The sequence below is a fragment of the Xylocopa sonorina genome, chromosome 7 (genome assembly GCF_050948175.1).
Source record: "Xylocopa sonorina isolate GNS202 chromosome 7, iyXylSono1_principal, whole genome shotgun sequence".
NCBI classification, from domain to species: Eukaryota; Metazoa; Arthropoda; class Insecta; order Hymenoptera; family Apidae; genus Xylocopa; species Xylocopa sonorina.
The window spans coordinates 9,164,636-9,185,921 of record NC_135199.1 but is presented as its reverse complement, the minus strand read 5'-3'; the positions used below and the strand labels follow the sequence as shown (position 1 = coordinate 9,185,921).

The 21,286-nt window shown below is 51.2% G+C and overlaps 1 long non-coding RNA gene across 1 annotated transcript in view; it reads right to left on the bottom strand.

The window, feature by feature from the left end:
- LOC143425121 (uncharacterized) overlaps positions 1 to 21,286 on the bottom strand; it is a 101,312-nt gene that overhangs the window by 58,476 nt on the left and 21,550 nt on the right. Inside the window, exon 2 of the long non-coding RNA XR_013102007.1 lies at positions 16,151 to 16,220. This is a non-coding gene — a long non-coding RNA (uncharacterized LOC143425121). The remainder of the gene's footprint in view (positions 1 to 16,150; positions 16,221 to 21,286) is intronic.

The following is a 21,286-nucleotide window of genomic DNA, read 5'->3' as shown; positions in this document are numbered from 1 at the left end:
AATAGCGATGCAAGAGTGTCAGTTAAACAAATCTGCTATCTCGATTCTTCTATTATCGTGTTCCTCATCCACTTCGTTGGTCCGCATTTGGCAAAGTTCATTAAGAAGAGGACCATCAAAGTGATTAAAAACCACTGTTCAATCTATGATCACTAAAAACTACCCTAAGAACACTCCTCAAAGGCACTCGATTCTCCATCGACCACCACCGTGAACAACGGACAAACACCTAAACCCAATCATTCCAAAAAAAAAAAAAAAAAAGGAAAAAGAAACCCATTCAAATCACGAGCTCGAGTTCTCGCGCGAAAACACAGGCGAGCCATCACCAACGCATTGGTGCGGTAGCGCGGCGCCACCCTTTCCATCCACTCGGACGTGTACACATTTTTCCCTCTCTCTCTCTCTCTCTCTCTCTTTTTTTTCCCCCGAAACGCCATCCCCTGCAAGCGTTCCGCCCAGAGCCCCTCGTCACCGGCAAATCCCCGAAATCCGCAGCAGGCCGGACAAATATAAATAACGGAATGATAATGAATCAAATCGCACGTGAAAAACCAATAAGTTATTGGCCATGGCCGGCGCGAATGATTGGCCGCGCGTTATACCTGCTCGGCTCTCGATCCGCCGCGATGATGCAGGTCGACGCGTTCCTCCGACGCGTCTCTCCACACCCCTCCCTCGAGCGTGCACCCCCGCCGTACGAGCCGTCCGGAGGGCGGCGGGTCTCGCCTCGATCCTCGTCGCGCGGTCGGCCACCGGTCTCTGCCTGTTTTTTTTCCGCCACCAGGTCTCATTCCCCGTTTCCGAGCCGTAACGGCGACACGAGCGCGATCGGACAACACACACAGTGCATATTTTTCAATTAATTTAAATTACAAAACATCGCGGTAACGGCGGCCCAGCGTACGCCGCCGCGACACCGCCGCCCAGTGAGCCTCCACGGCCGTTTCGACGCCGCCAACCAACCCCCGACCCAATATCCGTACGAGCATAAACGCGCGTACGCGCGTCCACGTCGCCCTCCACTGTCACGCGACGCACGCACACACCACCCTACGACCGTCGGCTACGTAATCATTTTTATTTTCCCGTTCCCTCTTTTTTATCCCTTGATTCCCACTATTTTCCTTCCCCCCTGCCTACCATTTCTCTCTCCCGCTTCTCGCTTGATTTCCCTCTTTTTACTTGATACCTACTCCCCCGTCCGTGCGGGATTATTCTTTTCGTTTCATCGATACGTTTCATCGCCGATCGTTGTTTCATTCTGTTGCCTATTTGCAAGCTTTCCTCATCGCCCTACTTTATGGCTCCATAAAGCGTTCTGATAAAAATTCCCTCGTAAGAGTACGTGATTCCTCTCCTTATTATACCGCGGCGTGGAATCTCATCCGCAGAGTAAACGTACGGAGCTGAGGCTCCTACGTACGAGCGTCGTACGCGAACCAACCGAGGACGAGGGTATCCTTTACAGGAATCCGAATTTACCTCGCAGTCGCACGGTCGCCGAATTTATTTCCACCCGGCCCCCGTCGGGATCCTCGTCGACTCCTGAGAGTCTCTTAAGTAGCACGGAGGTGTCGAAACGTTCTTGAATAAATAGGGGTCGGTTCTCGATGCCCACCCCCCTCGCTCGAATGGGGAATCGAGACCCGTGGCACGAAACAGGCGTGTCCGCGCGATCCGACTGTCGACTTATAAATCGGTCTAAACACTCGCGCGGAGGAAATCTCCGGATCGAGGAAGAGATACTTACCCCCTCCGCCCACTGACAATTCCCAGCGAATAGCTTCCATTTCCATCCCCCGTACCGCGTGCGACGACGCAGCTGTTTCGATTACGACCGCTCATGAACGATTCGCTGCCGATCGCTTAACAATTTTCGTTTTTCAACCCCCTTAAGTAAGGAATTTTCAGAAGACGCGTATTCTTCGATCGATTTGAAATCAACGTCGGTGAACGGTGATCGAAACGAGTCAGGGGGGGCTAATCTCTTCTTGACACGGTGGTCTCAGATTCGAGGTAATCATTCGTAAACGGCAATAAAACGAGCAGAGGAACAAGCATCGACGGATCGACTTCTGGTGGCACTCTAATTTTCCCCAGTCGTTACTTTCATTAGCCACCCCAGCTCGCATGACGAACGTACACAAATTGGTTCTGGGGCGGACGAGCACGTCGCGGAGAGTGGAAAGACGTCTGCGAACGGCGGGGGGGTCGTCGGAAGTCGCTTTTTTTACGATCGACCACAGAGACAATGACGATGTTAGGGAGGTTCGGTGGCTGGTCGAGGGCTCGTTAAACCCTCCGTGAAACTTATCTGCGAAAGTTCGAAATATCCACGCGTCGAAATTTTTCGAGCGAGCTATCAGCCGGGATGGAAGTCGCGGGGGATGAAAATGATTACGATCAGTTGCAATCGTGCATTAGCATAGACGAAAAACAGACTCATAAAACAACTCGGTTGCCGCCGCTTCTGTTTCCATGGTGATCGCACGTTGCACGCTTCTGACAGTTCCTGTTTTCGAATGGTCCTACGTGGATTGATATAAAAAACAGACGGCGAAATGGTGCCGCGCGGATTGGGCGCAGCGGAAGTTTGTCGCGAATTAAGTACGAATCGGATTAAAAGTCCGCTTCTTCGCTCTTCGATCGTTTCGGAGCGTAAATTTGCTTACCGTTCAAATTTAGATTTCGACTTTATAGAATTGGTTAAACGCGGAAAGCTAATTTTTAGACAGGATAAAATCGCGAGAAAAGTGTGTTAACGGCTACCCCGCTCTGGTCAATTCCAATATAGCAGCGACGTGTAAAATTGTGACAGAAATACGTGAACGTCAGTACCGGTTTAATTTTCTATTAATCTGCGAGTTAATTAATCCCCCTTACATCCTATTTCTCGTGCTCGAATTCAATAACCGAAATTGAGATTAAAAGTTGCTTGAAACCTGCGATGAATAACCTATCCGGTGGAATTGCTTGTGCGATCTACTTTAATCAACTAAAGTGAACAATTTTTACATAACTGCGGCTTGGCCACAAAAAAGAAGAAGTATCGGCACGTCCGGGTGCTTTATTTTAAATTGGAATACTGATTAAGTAGATTCGGAACGGTTAATAGTGTCTATGCTCGAGAGGCTATAAAAATTTAGCGCTATTCAAATGAAACGTAAAAACGAATTAAAATCCATCTCACTGGAATATGAAATTACCATTAAACGAATCTCCCTCTCTCTCTCTCTCTCTCTCTCTCTCTCTCTCTCTCTCTCTCTCTCTCTCTCTCTCTCTCTTTCTCCATCTCTCCGTGTAACATAATTTCTATAGATAACAGCAAACACTAGAATGGACAACGACAAAGCGGAGGGTTCCTAATTACAGTCGAAGAAACCGCGAGCCGTGTCCCAACCCAAACGCACCCCTCTCGTCAGCCAAACAAAGTCATTGAAATTCGTAACAAGCTAGCCGATCGACGAGAAAAATATTCTATCGGTAAACGAATGACCGATGAGACTAGCCGAGGATATCTCTGGCATAGTTGCGCGCGAGAGGGGTGTTTTTGCAACGGTTGCTCGACAGGAGAGCCCTCGTTAATAATGCATATAAACTTATATTAAGCTTTTGTCCGCCCGCGCGCGAACATAGCCGTGTAACGTTGAGTTATGCTGACGCGCGGTGCTCATTTCCCTTAATTACGATATTGCTTATGTGCAAGGGGCGGGTGGGCGGCGGCGGCGGCGGCGGCGGTGGCGGCGGTGGCCGCGCAAAGACAAAGAGCCCTTTCAAAAATGGGATTAAAATTTAAAGTTATGCCGGGCGTAATTACGCGGCAGATGGACGGGAACATTTCACGGGGTCCACGCACGGAAAACACCGGCCGCCTATTAATACAACGCGATACAGCCTGCCGGAATTTCCCGGTGCTTTGTCTCATTACCGTTATTAACCGCGAACGAACGCGAAAGAATGCGATCCACCCCCGCGCGCGTTACGTCCGCGCGAATTGAATATTTCGACCGTCGATAGCGCCCCGTCATCCGCAAATAACAAAACCGCCCGAGAACTTGTTCCCCCAGCTACCCGAATTTCGTTCGTTTCTCCCGCTCGTGTTCTCCTTCGAATGTTCCGTCGGACATTTAATATTCGAGCAGCTGCAGACGGGCTGCGAATTATTCTACGTATATCCGAACACTCGAGAGTTTTTCAAATATGAATTATAAAACGCAGTAATTACTATTAATTTCGCGCGGAGAGCTTTTAATCTTGCTGCTATACCCTACTATCCGGCGTATTTTAAAGTGAATTCATCGCAAAATCGATAGACGTCTGTTTCGTTCTAATGGTTATTAACCCTTGGAGGAAGCCTCGCGTCGTTTCGTACTCTGCTGGCGTACAGCCCGACGAAGAGTACCATATTTAATATCAAACGTAGCTCAAGCGCGATTGCATCCGAAAAGTGATGACAGAGCTGCGCCACGGGTGCAAAAAAGATTCCACGCTCGTACGGGAAAACGCAAGCAACAATTTGGCACACCTCGCCCACAAAATTCCGCTCGAAGCAACAATTACCAAGCATCAACCAAACATTCTTCCATCGTCCGGCACGAACGATTCGAAACCAATCCGCCAACCCGTGCCCCGATCCTCGAACGATCCCCTCGAACCTCGAAATCGCCAAAGAGAACAGCGAGTCCGCAAAAATCCGCGCACGCAGCGATACGAAACCGAACCAACAACTTGCTCGGTGCCCGCCCCGCGATCTTCCCTCGAACTCCACCCCCTCCTTCGCCGTCTTCCTCCTTCGCCGCGATCGCAGGAATAAATCGGCGATCGACCTTTAACCCCGTTGCCTTCCGATAATTCAGCTGTATCTCCTGGCTCGGTTGCGAGGGTTGATGCACGCGCGCGCGCGCGCGCGCGCCCGCCCGTCCTCCCCTCCGCCCCCTCCAGGAAGTGAAAAAATCGTCCCCACAAATCACCGCGCACAATGGCCCCGATTGTGTACGCTGCCGCGCTTCACCCCCGTCCCTTCTAACCTAACTAACTATCCCGCTGTAGTCCCGACGCAAGGAGGGGGCCGACGGGGTGGAAATCTATTGCCGGAAGTGAGTATATTCAGGCGGCGGTCTGCGGTGCGTGTATGGAAATTCGAGACCGCCTTCCACGGGGGAAGGGTCCTTGCCAAAAGCCGAAGGGAATCCGCACGCGACGACAATTTCACGACGAGGCTCTTCATCTCTCTCTCTCTCCCTTTCTCTATCCTCCTTGCTCTTTTGCCTTCTCTCGAGAGGGAGTGAAAGGGGTGGCGATGGATACCACCGCGGAGGAAGAAGGGAAAAAGAAGAAGGGAGTGTGTACTAGTTCTGGTACGGTTTGATTAACGATTGATTTGCGGCGGGGAGAGTGGATATAGCGATCGAATTGGGACAAAGATGGAGGGTGGGATAGTGCGTCGAGAGAGGAGATCGGTGGAAGACGGATGCGATGATGAGACTGTCGCTCCAGAGGGTTCATTTGGCGATGTTTCGCTCGCTGAGTGGAAGGGGTGCTGTTTCTGGGTGTTTCCGTGAAGAAGGGTAACATTTGATGGAACGAAAATGGGAGGTTTGCAGCTTTCGTAGTTCTCCAGCTATTTCACGAGCTACGGAGACGATCGTACGAAATCGTAGTCGCGAAAATAACAAACTTCACCACGGAGCATCGTTTCCATCGTTGCTGCTTGAGGGATTTCTAAATTTCGCCTGGCGAGAGGCGATCGAAAGGCGATCGAACGGCCCTGACTCCGGATCGATGCACGGCCGATCGAAATTATCGTGCGCGAATCAACGGGGCTGAATGCCAGGCCAGCCGGCGCGTGCGAAAAAACGCGTCGCGCCAGTCTCACGGCGCCCCACCGCCGCGGTAATGACCGCGAGGTTCGTACGAGAGGCAATTCCAATCAGAAATTAAGTCCGGGCCTATCGGAGATCGCGAGCCGGATACCGTTCTCCTCTCTCTCTCTCTCTCTCTCTCCTCTTCTTTTCGTGTAGCCACCCTCTTTCTACGCAACAACTGGCCCGACGCGGCAACTCTCCCCGCCTGGTGGACGCCTCGCGTTGCACGAGAGAAACGCGAAGGTGTGTGCGCGCGCGAGGTTAACAGAGAAGGGGATGAGGAGGTTGGTAACTACCTCGGTGGAGGTGGTAAGACGCCGTTGTCTGATTCGTATAATGAAATGTCTGTGAGATGATGAGCTCGGAGGCCGGTAAGTATAGCGTTGAGTCGTGGCCCGTGACCTTTGTCCAGGTATACGGGGTGGAAAAGGGCGAGGGGGGAGGCGATGGATGATGAGGAAGAACCGAATAGCGGAGTCGCGTGCGAGATGCATCTCCCTCGGCTCGCAGAGTCGTGTGTTTACCCGTTGATCTCCGCGAATTGCCCGCGAACACACGTTTAACCCTGTCGAGATGCACGGGGTAGTTGCCTTGGGACGCGATGGATCGTTGCTGGCCCGGGTAATTCGTTGTCGACGTAGCTCGATGCAACGGGTAAACTTGTTCGCGATGGAGTACATCGCCGCGAGTAGCGGCGGGACAAGTTCTGGCGTCAGTTGCGGGAAGTTTTCGGGGATTCGTTCGTTAAGTTCTCGAATGACCATTTGCCGGAAGTACTGCTCCGGTGCCTCGCACACTCGCTGGAGACTATAATAATGGTAGTAGAGAATTCAGCGGTGTTATTGGCTCGTGGATCACCGCGAGAGAGCCTCGTGACATTTGGTGACATTTTCCAGCTCAATTACTTGTTATTTCGAGAGATCCCGCGTGCAAGCTTCCTCGATGTCTCGACCTCGACTACACGTAAATGCACAGTCGAACTGCAAGGGTCTTCGAGACTTTGATCTAACTCTTTCACCAGCCTCTGATTAAGCACGGAACACGATACTTTCGTACAGACAAATGTTACTTTCCACCGTTCTCGCAAGCTAACAATATCACGGATACCCGTCGAATCTTCCGTCGCGCGGAAATAGATCGAGCCATCGACACGGCGGCGATTATTTGCCGGGCGCACTTAGGATCGTGGAATATTAACGAATTTGACGGGGCGCCGCGGGTACCAGCGGCGAAAGTAAACGCGCGGATAAAGTATTCATGGGGAAATCGGTGGGCGGATCGATCGATTATGGCCTCGCAAACATTTGTGCGTCCCGGCGCGAGCCGGCCCAGATCTATCTGGGTTAATGTATATTGGGGCTCCGCGCGCGTACGCGGCCATGTGCACGAGTGTGTACGCGCCGGCACACGTGTACACGAGGCGTACACGCCGGGCTAGGTGCACGTGTAATCAGCGCTAATGCGCCCCTAATGGTTACTAAATACCAAATCATAGTTTGATGTGCTCCCATCAACGGCGGTCCATCAGCGGAGTGTTACACCGGCAAACAAAATCAAACCGGATCGACGCGCCCGATTGTAAAAAGGACGCGCGTCGGCCCGGCTGGCGAGCGGATCGCTCGTGAAATTTCACGGATGTTTATGGGGAAATTGCGACCGCTCAACAGGCGAGAGGGAAACGCTGGTTCCTTTCGATCGCTTTTCGATATTCGTTCGAGATACTTCATCGAATCGAGGTCGACCAGCCGACAAAAAGATTTCGCGTACCCTCGAGGAATGATAATGTCCCGGCGACAATTGGCACAATTTTTAATACCCCATGCTGGGTAATTACACTTGGAAAGGGAGGTGTTTTCCGGAGAACTACCGGCGGTTCTAAAGCGTATCTACAAATTCCCCGCGTTTAAACCAGAAAGTACGGACGTCAGCTTTATCGAGCCGGTATTTTCGCGCCGCTTAAGAGTCTGTTTTTAATTGAACCGGCCGCGCGGAACACGGAACTGCCGCGCGATTAAACGGAACTTAGGCTAAGGCTTAATCATTCCTTTTTCTTCTTCTCTCGTTCTTTTCCCTCCGCTCGTTCTGTCCCGAAAAGGGAGAGAGAGAGAGAAAGGGAGAGAGGTAGAGAGAGAAAAGAAAAAGAAAACGCCAGCATCCAGGAGCGTTGTTATTAAACGGAAGGCCATCGGGTCGCCATCCCGCGAGACGTATCGTTCCAATACCGCGTTAACGAGTTCTAATGGGAGTTGGGAACGATAATCGTCGCCGCGGAGCGAGTCAAAGTTTTCTTTCTAATTAAGAAACAAATAACCAGAGTTCACGGTTGGCCCGGTTTCGGGGCGGCTTCGTTAATAAACGCGGCCCCGGTTATTAAACCAGAAAATTAACGTCCGCCTCGTACGCGGAGAAATAGAAAAGCGGACACGGTGGGGGCGAGGACGGCGACGCGAGGGCGAAAACGAGATATCGGGTGCCATTGTGTACCCGGTAGAAAAGTTCAAGGTGGCATCGATCGATTTTATCGTTCGTTGGATCTCGTTTTTAATCAATCGTGTAATTGCGTCCCGGATACTCTCCTCTGTATCGATGTAGAAAAAGTCGAGAGAGGTCTGCATAATATCTCAGTGGCGAGTATGAATGGGGTCGTCGAGTAATCACGGACGAGACGTCGTTTCGTCGCCGCGCCCAAATTCCACTCGACGAATTTATTCCGAGCGTACGCTCCTGGACCGCGGGTGCATCGATGCATCTTCGACGATCGCGTTCGATCGATATGCAAGGCCGAGTCGTGAGCTCATCGAGTACGCAAATGCCGTGCATCGTGCTCACCAATTGTCCTGACAGTGTCGCTCATTCCTTTCGAGTGTTCTTAAGAACTGTAGCGCCTGAATTTTATTTTATCTTCGACTTTGCTCTATGTCAAACCTTTCTAATTTTTGTGGACCACCCTTGCGATTCTATCGGAGGTTTGCCACGTCGAATTGAAGCTGAATAATAGTAAAGAGTCGAAAACAAGGATTAAAGAACGCGTGGCCAGTCGCGTTTAAAACCATCGCGCCTCGAACGAGGTAAAACGCGATCCACGAAATATTTAATCAAGTTTAATCGCGAGAAAGCGTCGTCTTCGAAGGTATTTCATTAAGCCGGATACGGAAACGCGTTCCAGCGACGACCAACCCCGGTCCCGCCACTCTTTCTCTCTCTCTCTCTGCTCGCGTGGCACAAAGCCGCGCGCGCGGGTTTGTAACGAGCTACGAAAAGACAAACTGTCGGACAGTCGTTTGCCGGTTTAATTGGCCGATTGAGAACCGACGGGAGCCTAATAACGCGGCATTATGAGCGTCGAATGACGAAGCGATTCGTCGCAGTATTATATCATAGAAGGCGGAGGAGGGTATCGTTCGTTCGCGGGTGTATCTGTCCGAGCGGATCGTAACTAATTCGATTTCAAAGAGATCGTCGAACCACTCGCTAAGGGCGAACCGACGCGTGACAATGGAAAAGTGAACTGTGGGCGACGCGAAGCAGCGCCGTTCCCTTCCTCGACCAACGATCCGACCGTTAATCCTGCTTCTGATTCACTGGATACGAAAACTATCGGCGATGGAATCGATTTTCACTGGTCTCGTACGACACCGTTAATAACGTCACGTTTCTAAGATCGTTTCGAACGATCGTACGTTCGATTAATTTATCGCGAGACATCGATACGCGTGACATCGACTCGATAATAAAATTCCAACGAACGCAATTACCCAACGACGCTGCAAAGAAACGACTATCTTAGCGGGGAAGTAGCTTACGAAATTTCACGGGCTTAACAATCCTTGAGGCGGCTCTCTCGACGGGCTGTGTCCGATATTTAAACGCGCCCCTCGGGCCGGACGTGAGAAGAAAAGAAGCCCCGGCCGGCCGACCGTTTATGGCTCTCCAGTTAGGATAAGGCACGTTCTCTGTAATTACGTCGGATGTGATAATTACGAGGACGCAACCAGGCACTTGTCACAGTGTAACGAGTTTTCTTTCATCTGCACATCCTAACGCGTTCCACGTCCTTCGTCTTCTCCGCGCGGCCGCGCTAGACGTAAGCAGTTTACGCGCGTCGCCTTGTCCCTTAAATTATTACACCGCCCCTTATTAAAACTGCCCGGGAACTTTTATAAACCGCGATAAATTCCCCGCTCGCGATTACGCTTAATTAAATTTCCCTAAATCCAAAATCGATGGGCGAACTTGCGCCCCGCTGAAAGCCATTTTCGACGGCTCGTCGCTGGAACGTTTTCATCCCCCTCGTTGCTTTGCCAGTAACAGAGTTCTCGATATTTTTCCAACGAAATTTTCGCAAACACGAATATCATTACAACTCTCTTTTGCTATTTTCTAATGCAACTTTAAAACCCCAGCGATGCACCCGAGAGCGAAGTCGACGCTTTCGTATTACTCGTAGCGATAAAAAACAAAACGAAAACACTTGCTCGCAACCCCATTTATTAAACCAGACGACACGAGTGAATGCGCGATTCACCCTCAATTATTCAGAGTCCACGGCGAGGTTCTACGACTCGTAAAACGGTCGAAAACGACGCCCAAGGATCGTCGAAAAATTCACATTGTCGCCTGCCAGTGGAAACGTCTCACGAGCCGCGTACGAATAAACCGATCGTAAACCGCACTCGATTCGAGTTTGTCGGTACATAACGCGAGCAGTTTCGCGGCCGCGTACGTCGAGCGTCGCTCGAAAAGGGTGCCCCGCGAATATCCCTGGAAGACGGCGTAGGTTGCGAAGGGGGCGGAAAGGAGAACAGTAGGAAAACCGTAGCCGGTAGCTCGGCTTTTTTTACGAGCGCAGGCTTACGGGTCACGTGCGGATGTACACGGGTAAATATCGCGGGTACGCTTCGACGATACGAGCTGCACGCGCTTGGCGCGTCCGCGTAGCCGAGCTTTCGAGAACGAGCGAAACCACGGAAGCGGCCACCCTCTACCACCCTCATCCGCGGAGACTTTAATGTCCCGTCGCGCACTTTTTTATTAGCGCCGCTGTGCCATGAATAAAAACGCGCCGGAAGAGACGCCGTTCAGGAGACGACCGACGGTTGTCATCGCCCTTCTCGCTGCGGAGGGTGGCGTCGTCGCGTTCGAGAGGAAACTAACAGGGAGCGATACTCTGGATACTTTATTCCTTCGCTCTCTTTTTCTCTTCTCTTATCGCGTTTCGATTCTTCCCGATTCTATTACCGAGTTTGGGATTGGACGTACGATCTTTTCGTAATTCTAACAATAGACGTGGATGATTATTTCATTCGACCCCCGTTGTATCTTCGTTCTACCGTTATCGAAAGCTAGAAAAAGCAAGGAAAATATCGAAATTACCCCTGATTGGACACTGTCTTCGGTAACGAACCCAGAAACGTATCTGGGATTTAGCAACGCACGCTCGAACTCTGAAACGCGGCTCGAGCGAAGTCCAGTCGCAACCACCTGCGGACAATTACCCCGGAACAGAATCCCCCAGTCGAGTTTTCGGGCCTGATAGCGTATCGTCGGGTTGTAACGGGTTCGAACGGGCGGCCAACGCGGCGTCGGAGGCCGCACAAAAAGACGCGAACTCGACAAATTACTTTCACCACCCGGTCCCGGGAGGCAAGATCGATGAACCGGCCGCGCACGGATATTATCCAGTCATTTAGTCCTCGTAAAATTATCGGAGATAATATCTTCATTAACCCGAGGCGCGAGCGATTCCACGAAAACCGATCTCGCCGCCAATTTTTCTCCGCGACTCTCCACCACTCGCTTTCCTTCTCTCTCTCTTCCCGCGATCCTCTTCGCCTGCTGCTCCTCCTCTTCCTCATTTTTTCTTCCTCCAACCCGGTGGGGTGTTTGTCGCGCGCCCTCTTCGTTTCACGACGGGCGTCTCTAGGTCCCGCGGCGCGTATTCGAGGCGGCGGCGGCGGCAGCGGCTCGTTTACTAATTATTAATAAACTAATTGCGGCTTCCGTGGGGGCACGCCTCTCTCACGTAAATCAAGACACGCCGTCGCGATGAACGACCGGCAGAGAGGCGGCGCGCCGTACGGGGTGTGCTGCACGGGGGCCCCTTTAAGCTTTACTCTCGCTCACTCGTTACGTGTCACGTGTGAAATATTCCCGCGCCACGGAGAACCGGGGGCGAGAGGGAGGAGGGTTGGTCGCTGTCCCGCGTAAGAACTAGTAACAACGTTATTTCGAGGATTTACAAATCCTGGATTATTTTACGATCGCGCGAGGTCGTGCGCGCGGAAATTGCGGTACGCTCCGCGTGCTAAAGCGTGTTCGCGAGTTAATAGACAACTCGTGGATTATTATCCCTGCTGTCAGTCATTTCTCTTCGATGCAACAGTTGAAAGAATGCTTGGGAAAATTGGGGAACAGTATAAACGAAAGTCTACTTTCGCGATCGTTCGACGATAAATATGACTATTGGAAGGGTTGATTGTTGCTGGAAAATATGTCGCAAGCTCGCAACGAACTTATTTATTTAGAAGTGATTCAAGAAAATGTCAGCTTTCGTATAAGCTTGACACACCTGGCCCCTTCCGGCCGCCAGAGGCTTTCAAAGACGGATATGCAAAGTGAATTTACAGCTGCTCGCGTGAAATGAACCAGAAACCTAATCAGCCGGCGGTCGAGGAACGTTGGTGGCCGCGGCGGTCCCACGAGCGAACGGTTTTAGCATCATAATTTAGAAATTACATCGAACGCGGCCAAGGAAAATCGTCGTCGCGGCGGGTATCGTGGCCCGGCTCGTTACACGCCGCGTATGGTAAAGTCAATAATTTCTACAATCTTTCCCCCAACGATAACTTACGAACATAAACGGGCGGTCATAATAAGCCACGCCAGGCCAGTGATTTATTGCTCGGCCAATAGGTATTGGGTGTATATCTACCTACGTGTCTAAACGGCTGTGCAATTACAGTTATATCAGATGGAGACTGGTTTCCACTCCCTAAAACGTCATTCATCTTAAAACGCGCCGTTTACTTTATTGCCTGCGTTCGCGATACACACACTGGGTGTCTGGTAGTAACCGTAGCGAGAGAATCGTCGACGCGATCGCGCTGGCAAAAATAAGAGGAACACGCGTGGAGGTGCAGAAGTTGCGTTCGAAGTTTCTTTCGCTAGAAAGTTCGCTTTAAAAATTCCTGGAGCAATGCGTGGTGCATTAAATAAAGCGCATCGTGGCTCTGCGCAGGGTTAGTTGCAACCACCGTACGCGCGCTTTACTGATTTTCAAAGTGATTCTTCTCGAGAAACAAGTGTCGAACGAAGTTTTCTTACTCTCGATCATCGTCTTAATTTGTATCGACGAAACGATTGGGAATACTTGGGAACGCATCGTCCACGAAAGGTAACGACGAAACGGTTCGTCTAGCGTGTTCGAACGTTTGACAGATTCGTTTTATAAGCGCGCACCGGCTCCGTGGCGTGGGCGGTTGTAGAGTAGACCCGCGATATTAGATCGTATATCGCCTCTAAATATGTAACAGCGACGGTGGGACGTAAAAAAATACGATTCCGCCGGGTCGGAGGAGACCAGCGCGCCACGCTGACTTTATTCCCCCGCGAGAACGCGTCTTTTCTGCGTGATATCCGCCGGAAATATTATTAATCTAAGGCGGGGACCTACTTTACCGATACGCGGCTCTAGAATTACAGTAAACCAGCGGTGCTGATTCGAGATTACGCGACATTTATAGATATTCGTCGTAGATTAGAGGCCTCGTTTTTGATTAATGTTACGTGTCGCGTAATGGACGATTATTAGCGGGCGCACGCGCGATCTACACGATGGGCGTAGTTTCGTCTAATTGGCCGCGCGGTGAGGGTAATTTTCACAGGGAGACAGGGGATTCAATAATTCGACGTGTAACTGCTGGATCCGATCGAAGAAAGTACACACTCGGCCCGGATATTTACTATCGCGTGCCACCTTATCGCGCGATATGATCGAATCCAAGTGGCCGGCCGGTATTTATATTCATGAGGCGTTTTCGTGAAACGGCCAACCAGCGGCGACGAACGGCTATATTTTCTGGCTGTATCGGGACACGCCAGCGTTTCACGGCGTTAATACTTCATGGGAGGACGATGTCGACTCGCAAAGTTAATTTTAAACGTTACCCCGATAGCGAGTTTAATACTGCTTAGCTGTGTCAGCTAGTTCCACTTTTAGGATGTACAATGTTCAATCGTCGAACAAATAATTCTCCTCGATGTTTCAATTCTGCGTTAAAACTATTCCACCTCGTTAATTAGTTTCTGATCCGCGTGCACCATCGTGGCCACGGTTATTAAAATCCACGCGTCGATAATAAGACACGCGCGACTAGCGAAAGTTTCGCGAGGAACGAGAGGAAGACGCAGCTCGAGCTCGCCAGGCAACGCTGCCCACGTCAGCGTAAAGCCCAAAATCGTTGGAAATTAAATTTTTCCCCGGAGGTGGCCCGACCGCACGGGCCACAAATTCATAAGATTCAATATGCTAGGCGAGCGAGCAGGTTGCCAGGCGATGGTATGAGGCGGAGTCTGCGACGATGTTAAGCGGGGGTTGAAGCGCGTCGGTGGCGCCTAACCGTGGGGTGGTGGCCCGCAAACGGGGCACCGTTTTATAGTTTACATCGGATACGTGCCCTTCGTTCGCAGGGCCTCGCCGGGACCAGCTATTTCTCCGCGCGCACCCTCGCCGCCACCCTCGAGCCCCTGTCTCCCTTCGCGTCGCTGCATGTTTACCCCTGGCGATATATATGAACTAATATCACGTGGCACGTGATGCCAACGCAGCGGCACTCGTGCGCGCCACCCTGCCCCGCTCTTTCTATTCTGAATTTTTCAGCCTCGAACAGAAGAGACTCGCCTTCGCGTTGCCTTCGCGAGTGTACTCTTTTTCGTTCGATATAGAATTGTCTGGCTGATAAATAGTGTACGATAGTACTGGGGATGTACGATCGTAAAGGGGAAAGTCGCGGTGCCTAATCCAACTTCTTATCTACATACTCAAACGTACGTATCGAATTATACCGCACCGATTACTACCCATTGGATCAACGAACCAACCAGCGAATCGTAGAGCCCAGCGATCCCAGTGTACCGTTCATTTCCGTCGCGACCCGCTAATACGAACAACGGAACCCGTTTCGATAGCAGATGATCGCGAGCACCCTCCCCAAGGAAACCGCTATCTCCTTTCGCGCCCACGCCCAACGGCGATCCCCTCGCGCGCGTTGCTTACAGCGGAAATAATGTCGGCGCACTTTGAAAGTCGCCCAGAACGGCGGAACAACGGGTAGACACGGGGTTAGAGGATGGCAAGAGAGATCGCGGAGGGTGAAACGACGGCGGTTGGTGGGAGAAAGAAGGGCGAGAAGGGTGGCAGACAGGGGTGAAAGAGAGAGGGCGGAAGGAACGGGGGCGAGAATATTGGTTGACTTGTAATACCGAGAGTGGAGAAGGCCCTGGTCCCGACGAATATTAAATATATTATTACATTCATTCTCGTTTCCCTTTCTAGCCCAGCCGGCTCGAGCGGAGCGCGTGCTCGAGTACGCGGCGACCCGCGCGCGTCGCGGGTAATCGCGTTCGAGAGGATCCGCGGGGAGACCCGCGGATGAATCTTGCCTTTGACGAGGGGTAACTTCGCGAATGCTTTGCGGGTGAATCGTTAATTAGGAATAGTTGCGTCCATCGCGACTGAATTGTTATGGCGAGAGATCGTTGCTGCTCGTATTTCAGACGCTGGATGTTCCGTTTAGAGTCGCGGGTCGGCACAAGCCGTGCCTGCACTTTGTGATTATTCGATTTTGTCGTTGCGATAGCGAATCGAGACTGTCATCAGCTTCGTCGTTGTTGCACGGGGAAGATGAAAGGAACGCGTACAAAAAAAGAAAAAAACGATAGCAGGGAGAGAAAAGTATGACGCGTTCGAGTGGCGCGTGTGTATTCGGCGCAAACACATAATCGAGGGTATTAAACGTAATTAACTACCCCTTTAATCATGCGGCGCAGATACACGGATGGAGAGGGTCCATCGATATATCGATCCGTGCCGCGAGTACGTAGACGGTGAACGTGTATCGAGGCCCTATCCATTAGCGTGCCAGAGCCACGGCATCCTCCCTCCTTTACCTTTACCCGTACGCGGTACCCTTTGTTTTCTCTCATGGGAAATACATCCTCTCTCCTTTCTAACTGTTTTGCCTCTTCCCATCGATCTAGCCCCTCATAGAACGAAGGTTACTCACCGATCTTTGACGATGCGCTCTCCTCTCCCTCTGTTCGTTCTCCTCGCTCTTGGTACCGCTTCCACTCGAACTGAAACGAAACAACGGACGGTTTAGAGATGTCTATTAGAGGAATTAACGGCGATGAGTTATCGATGGATCAGCTTCGCTAATTGCGCTTCGTGGCGCGCACGCGGAACTGAATTACGCGGGGAACGTGGATACGTTATCGTACGGCACGAAGGGCACTCGAGGGGACGAACGAAAATTGATAAACGAATCGATAAGTAACGCTGGACGAAATGACTGGGCGCAATCGAGAACCGGATACACCGCTCGCCACCGCGAGAGGTAACTCCATACGTAAATATGGCCGCGAGTGTCTTCCTTGTGACGGGCACCCCTCGACTGGTACATGCGCTCGCGCGTTCCAGAGGCACGCAATCGAAGCGACACGGTATCCGTAAGCGGCGCCTTGTTTACGGGCAAGCAATCAGCTTAAGAGGAAAGTGCGCTCAAATGAAGGACTAGCGCCCGAACAAATGTCAGCTACCAGCCGACCATCTAGGAGTGCCGTTCCGCCGAACGACTGGCTAATGCTCTTTACCCTTTCGCAGGTACCTCTCTGCCTTTCCCGTCGATTCATCCGTTCAATTCCTTTCCCGATTCCATCCGAATCTCTGGCGAGACGCGCCGCGTTCGAAAGCGTCGTTCGATGAAATCGAATGAAAATTCCTCCAGTTCGAATAGAAACTGCACCGCGCGAGAGACGCTCGAGGATTGACCAATCGTTTCTGCACGCGATCGCATACCAAGTAACGATCGTTAGCGGTGATTTAGGAGGCGCGGAAGAAGGACAAAGCTATCGCGCGTCGGCCGTTGCAAAAGGAACGGTGCGCGTAAATTTGAACGCCGCGATAGCGCGCGGGAAATTGGCTGGTGGTATCGAGATTGTTCGACGCCCTTAATGAAGTGTTGCGACGCAAATCAGTCAGCCGGCCGACGGCCAGGGAATTTCGTCTATTATCGACGGTGTCGTAAAATCCGATGACTCGATCGATCCGCGCTTCCCGCGATGCACTTTCCCACTTTATAATTGGACACCGCGTATAAATCAGGGGCTGGGGTAGATTCATTTTTTCCTCGACGCTCGAAAGAAATCGGGGTTAATTGACAGATTTCGCCACCGTGAAATTGTCAATTAGAAGTTCTTCTTTTCTTCTATTCTTGTTGTCGACGGAACACTGCCAACATCGATGAATTTATTCTCTGTCCTTCTGATATCTCAAATTTTCTTTCTTCTATGTTTTAAATACGCTTCGTTTCATCTTGGAAGAGACGCGCGCGTTTCGATTAAAGCGTGAAGTTAACCGCAAGAAAACTATTTCGCGACGCGAGACGGAGAGAGAGGTCTGGGAAAGTTCGATTTTATTAGCACGAATTTCACAGACGCTCGCAACGGCGGGCGATCGACGGGAGTCGGCAGCGTCGATTGGAATTCATAGGGTCATCGCGCGAACTTTCGAATTTCCCCTGCAATTTCCCCTTGCGCGACTAGGAGCGAGCGGCGCGCGTAACGGAAGTGCGGGACGCGGCGCGACGGAAATCGCGACGAAAATTGGTTGAACGCGGCCCCGATTCGAGCGGCGGAACGTCGCGTTCAGGCTTGAAAAATTTTTGGCGGGATTCCGAGCTCGCTGGATGAACGAGCAAGAAACCAGAGGGGTGGAAGACGACTGCCAGTCCAATCGAACCGCTTTCTCTTTTCGTTTACCGGAAATAGAGAAATTTCTCGACACTTCTCAAGAAAATTTTCTTTAACAAATCTATACGCGCGATATAACGAATGAAGAGCAAGATGGAAAGAAAAAACAGTGAATCGAAACCCATAAATATAATTTTTTTCAACGTTGGATCACAGCTGCGCGAGGACAATAGATCACGCGCGGAAACGTCAACGGGCGAGCACGGGTAATACGATGTAATGTGCGCAAATACAATTATTTCGTTCTATCCGTTGCGGAAATATTATGTTTAAATATATTACAATGTATCGTGACGTAACAGTCACGATCCGTTCCGCTTTGTTGACTTCCCGGGCGCAATATAAATCAGCCTTCATCCGACGTTTCGCGATCGAGCGCCCCGGCTCGCTCCTCGCTGCCGCCGCGGCGCTTTTCCTGAGGGCGCACTCGCGGAACGAAAAAACTGGGGAAAAAGACAAAAAGCGGGGGAAAAAAGCGACACTGTAAAAGGAAAGAGAGAAAAAAGAAGAACGAGGGAATATCTTACGCGCGTGTCATCGGTTCGCGCGCACGCTGGACACGCGGAATACGTATTTCATTCGCGTTTTATAAAGCGTAATTCCGAAAGTATCGAACAGGGAGACAGGGGATGGATTTCAAAGCGGAGGACGGAGCGTCGAGAAAATATGTATCACGACTTTTGACAGTTTACATACATCCTACTTTTTTTTGTTTTTTTTTTTTGGTCAATAGAACAGAATTCATCTGGACCATCGTGTTTGAACTTCGACTCTTGACTCTGTTTCTTTTTTTTTTTTTTTCTCTGCGTACGCGTACATTTTTTTCCACCGTCACGAGCAAAAGGAAAATCGAATTTATTGTAGAACGCGGCTCAAACATGGCGGACGCGCGGACCTTTTGTTCGTCGAGCGACTGTTTAAGCGGCTGCGGATTGCGATCAAAGATACCGACAGAATGCTGCACCGAGAGCGGTTTGTTCTAACGATTGCATAGTTACCAGCGATAGTGTGTCTAAAAATCGCGAGCGATGGAAACGAACGAACGCGCGAGCGGAACAGGATCAGTGGATCGAATCGTTCGAAGTCAGACGGGAAGTCTGACAAGCAATTCCAATCTCACGTGGAACTTAATCGATACGAAAAACGTTAAAAAATGGACAATAAAATTCAGACACGCGTGCATTCGTCTGCTCGTTACTTCTCCTTTCAAGAAAGGGTTAGAAAGGGTTCGCGAGGGTGAAAAAAGCTTTCAAGTCGAACGATAGTGAACCGGGTTACCGGTGTATCTTCCAATGATTTCGCTTCGCTTTTCGATTGGCTCGGAGTGCGCGCTTGATTTCGCGCCGGCGGATATCCCGGTGAAATCCGATAAACCGCAAAAGGCTATTTGTTAGAATGAAAAAATCACTTCCTCGTGCCCGGCCGCTGATAAACCCCGACGGATCGTATCACCAGCCGCGATACGTCAAAACAGAAATGGCGTGAATTCAATATCCCGATTTCGAACTCCGCCGACATATGCGCCTGGCCGGCTACCACGGTCACAAAGACACCGTTCCCTCCTCTCTCTCTCTCGTTCTGCATCTCGTTTCCACCCTGTTTCAACCCTCCGCCATTCACCATGGAGAGTTCGTTCGTAGAGTCTCTTATTCGCGGGTAAATTCGAACGTGTAAATGAGGCTCGTTTCGAGTCACACCGAACAGTCGAGATTTGCGTGAAAAAGAAAAGTGTAACAGTGTCGCAGCGCGAGGAATCATTGGAAACTATTCCTTCCAGAGAGTCGTCGTGCGTCGCATTGTTACACGCATAATTCCACGTGTCACAAAATTGATCTCTCCCCTTCGAATCGTTTAATAGAATCAGAAGAACGTGCTCGACGAGATGAAATGTTAACCTTTCCTCGAGGGAGCAATCGGATGCATAAAACAGAACGTCGTTCCTCGAGCAACGATTAGAATATTTCCCAAGCCGTCCACGCATGAAACTTTAATGGAATCGCTCGTTTTATCTGCCGTTTCCTTTTCCTATCGCCGGTCCAAGGACAGCCCGTTCGGCTTGGACGCGCGCGGCGAACACGAATGTGGGACACGGACCGAAAATCGAGATCCGCGTCGATAGGCGGCGCGAGATCCGTATCCGACGGTGCTGGCAGGACGGATCGAGCGGGACGATCGATCATCGGGTCGAGGATACCCGCGACAACGACGGCAAGGCGGCTCCGCGCTACCGACAGACTGACAGCCTGACAGGGTCAAAAGTCGTGAGATTAATCGCTCGGTACCGGTGAATACAAATCAGCCGTCGAATACACACCGCGACGCGCTCTTTCGCGGCCGCCGCGACAGCGACCAGCTCCAGCACCCTCTCTTTCGGGGGTGGTTCGCGCGAATTCGAGCCTATCCGCGTTCGAGAAGCAACTACAAACGTATCAGAGCACTGCAAATGAAGTTATATTCGCGAAACGCAACGCAGAATATAGTAGATGTATCCTCAATAGAGTGTTTGTCAATTGTACAGTACTATTACTGTGTTAATGGTAATCTAAAGGATTACCATCATTTACTATCCACGCTGCTATAGCTACTTATCGCGATCTTAGGTAGTAGCATTCCTCTTCCACGGTACTGAACCACCCTTTGTCACCACGGCACGCTACGTAGTACAGAACCACTTGCAACCAGTTGCTTCGCAGAAAGGAGGATAAACAACCGCGGAGGATCAGGTAGCGAGGCAGCAGCAGCAGCAGCAGCAGCAGCAGCGCCATAAACGAAAAGGTTGTTCACCTCCGGAACCAGCGCAGGCGGATTTCAATGAAACCTGGTGCACGCGCGGAGGGAGGCGATCGAGCAAGGAGCAGAGGATCGCTTAGACGGTTTCTTAAACGCTGCCGCATTATGCGCGCCCCTTTCGTTACCGACCCGTTATCGCGTAAACAGCCGCGTAAACGTATTGTGCAGCAGAGCGATTCGTATCGAGCCCGGTGGTAGCCGCGAGAGTTTTATCGGCTGGATGCCAAGCGGCCGGTATAATTGGGCCATTGTTGGCTGGCAGGTGGTAACTAGCCTGGTACCAGCCTTGACAAGAGTGAGATCGATCCGCGATTAGAGCTGGCACGGTCGCGGGTGTACACGCGCGTGTGTACGCGCCGCCGCGAGAGGGGCTTTCTTCATATCCGCGGGAAGATTTACCGCGGGGCCGTCGCCGCGGCGCCGATTGGCGGGCCGCGCGCGCGACCAACGCGATCGATAATCCTCCACCCCGGAACAATGAGAAAGATCGCGCGCGGATCTGAGAATCTAATAAACGGAGGACGCGCCGGGAGACAACGGCGTTGATTTATGCGATTTGCCAGCCAGATCGCCCGTGGGATCCTCCACCGAGTGGGTTAACG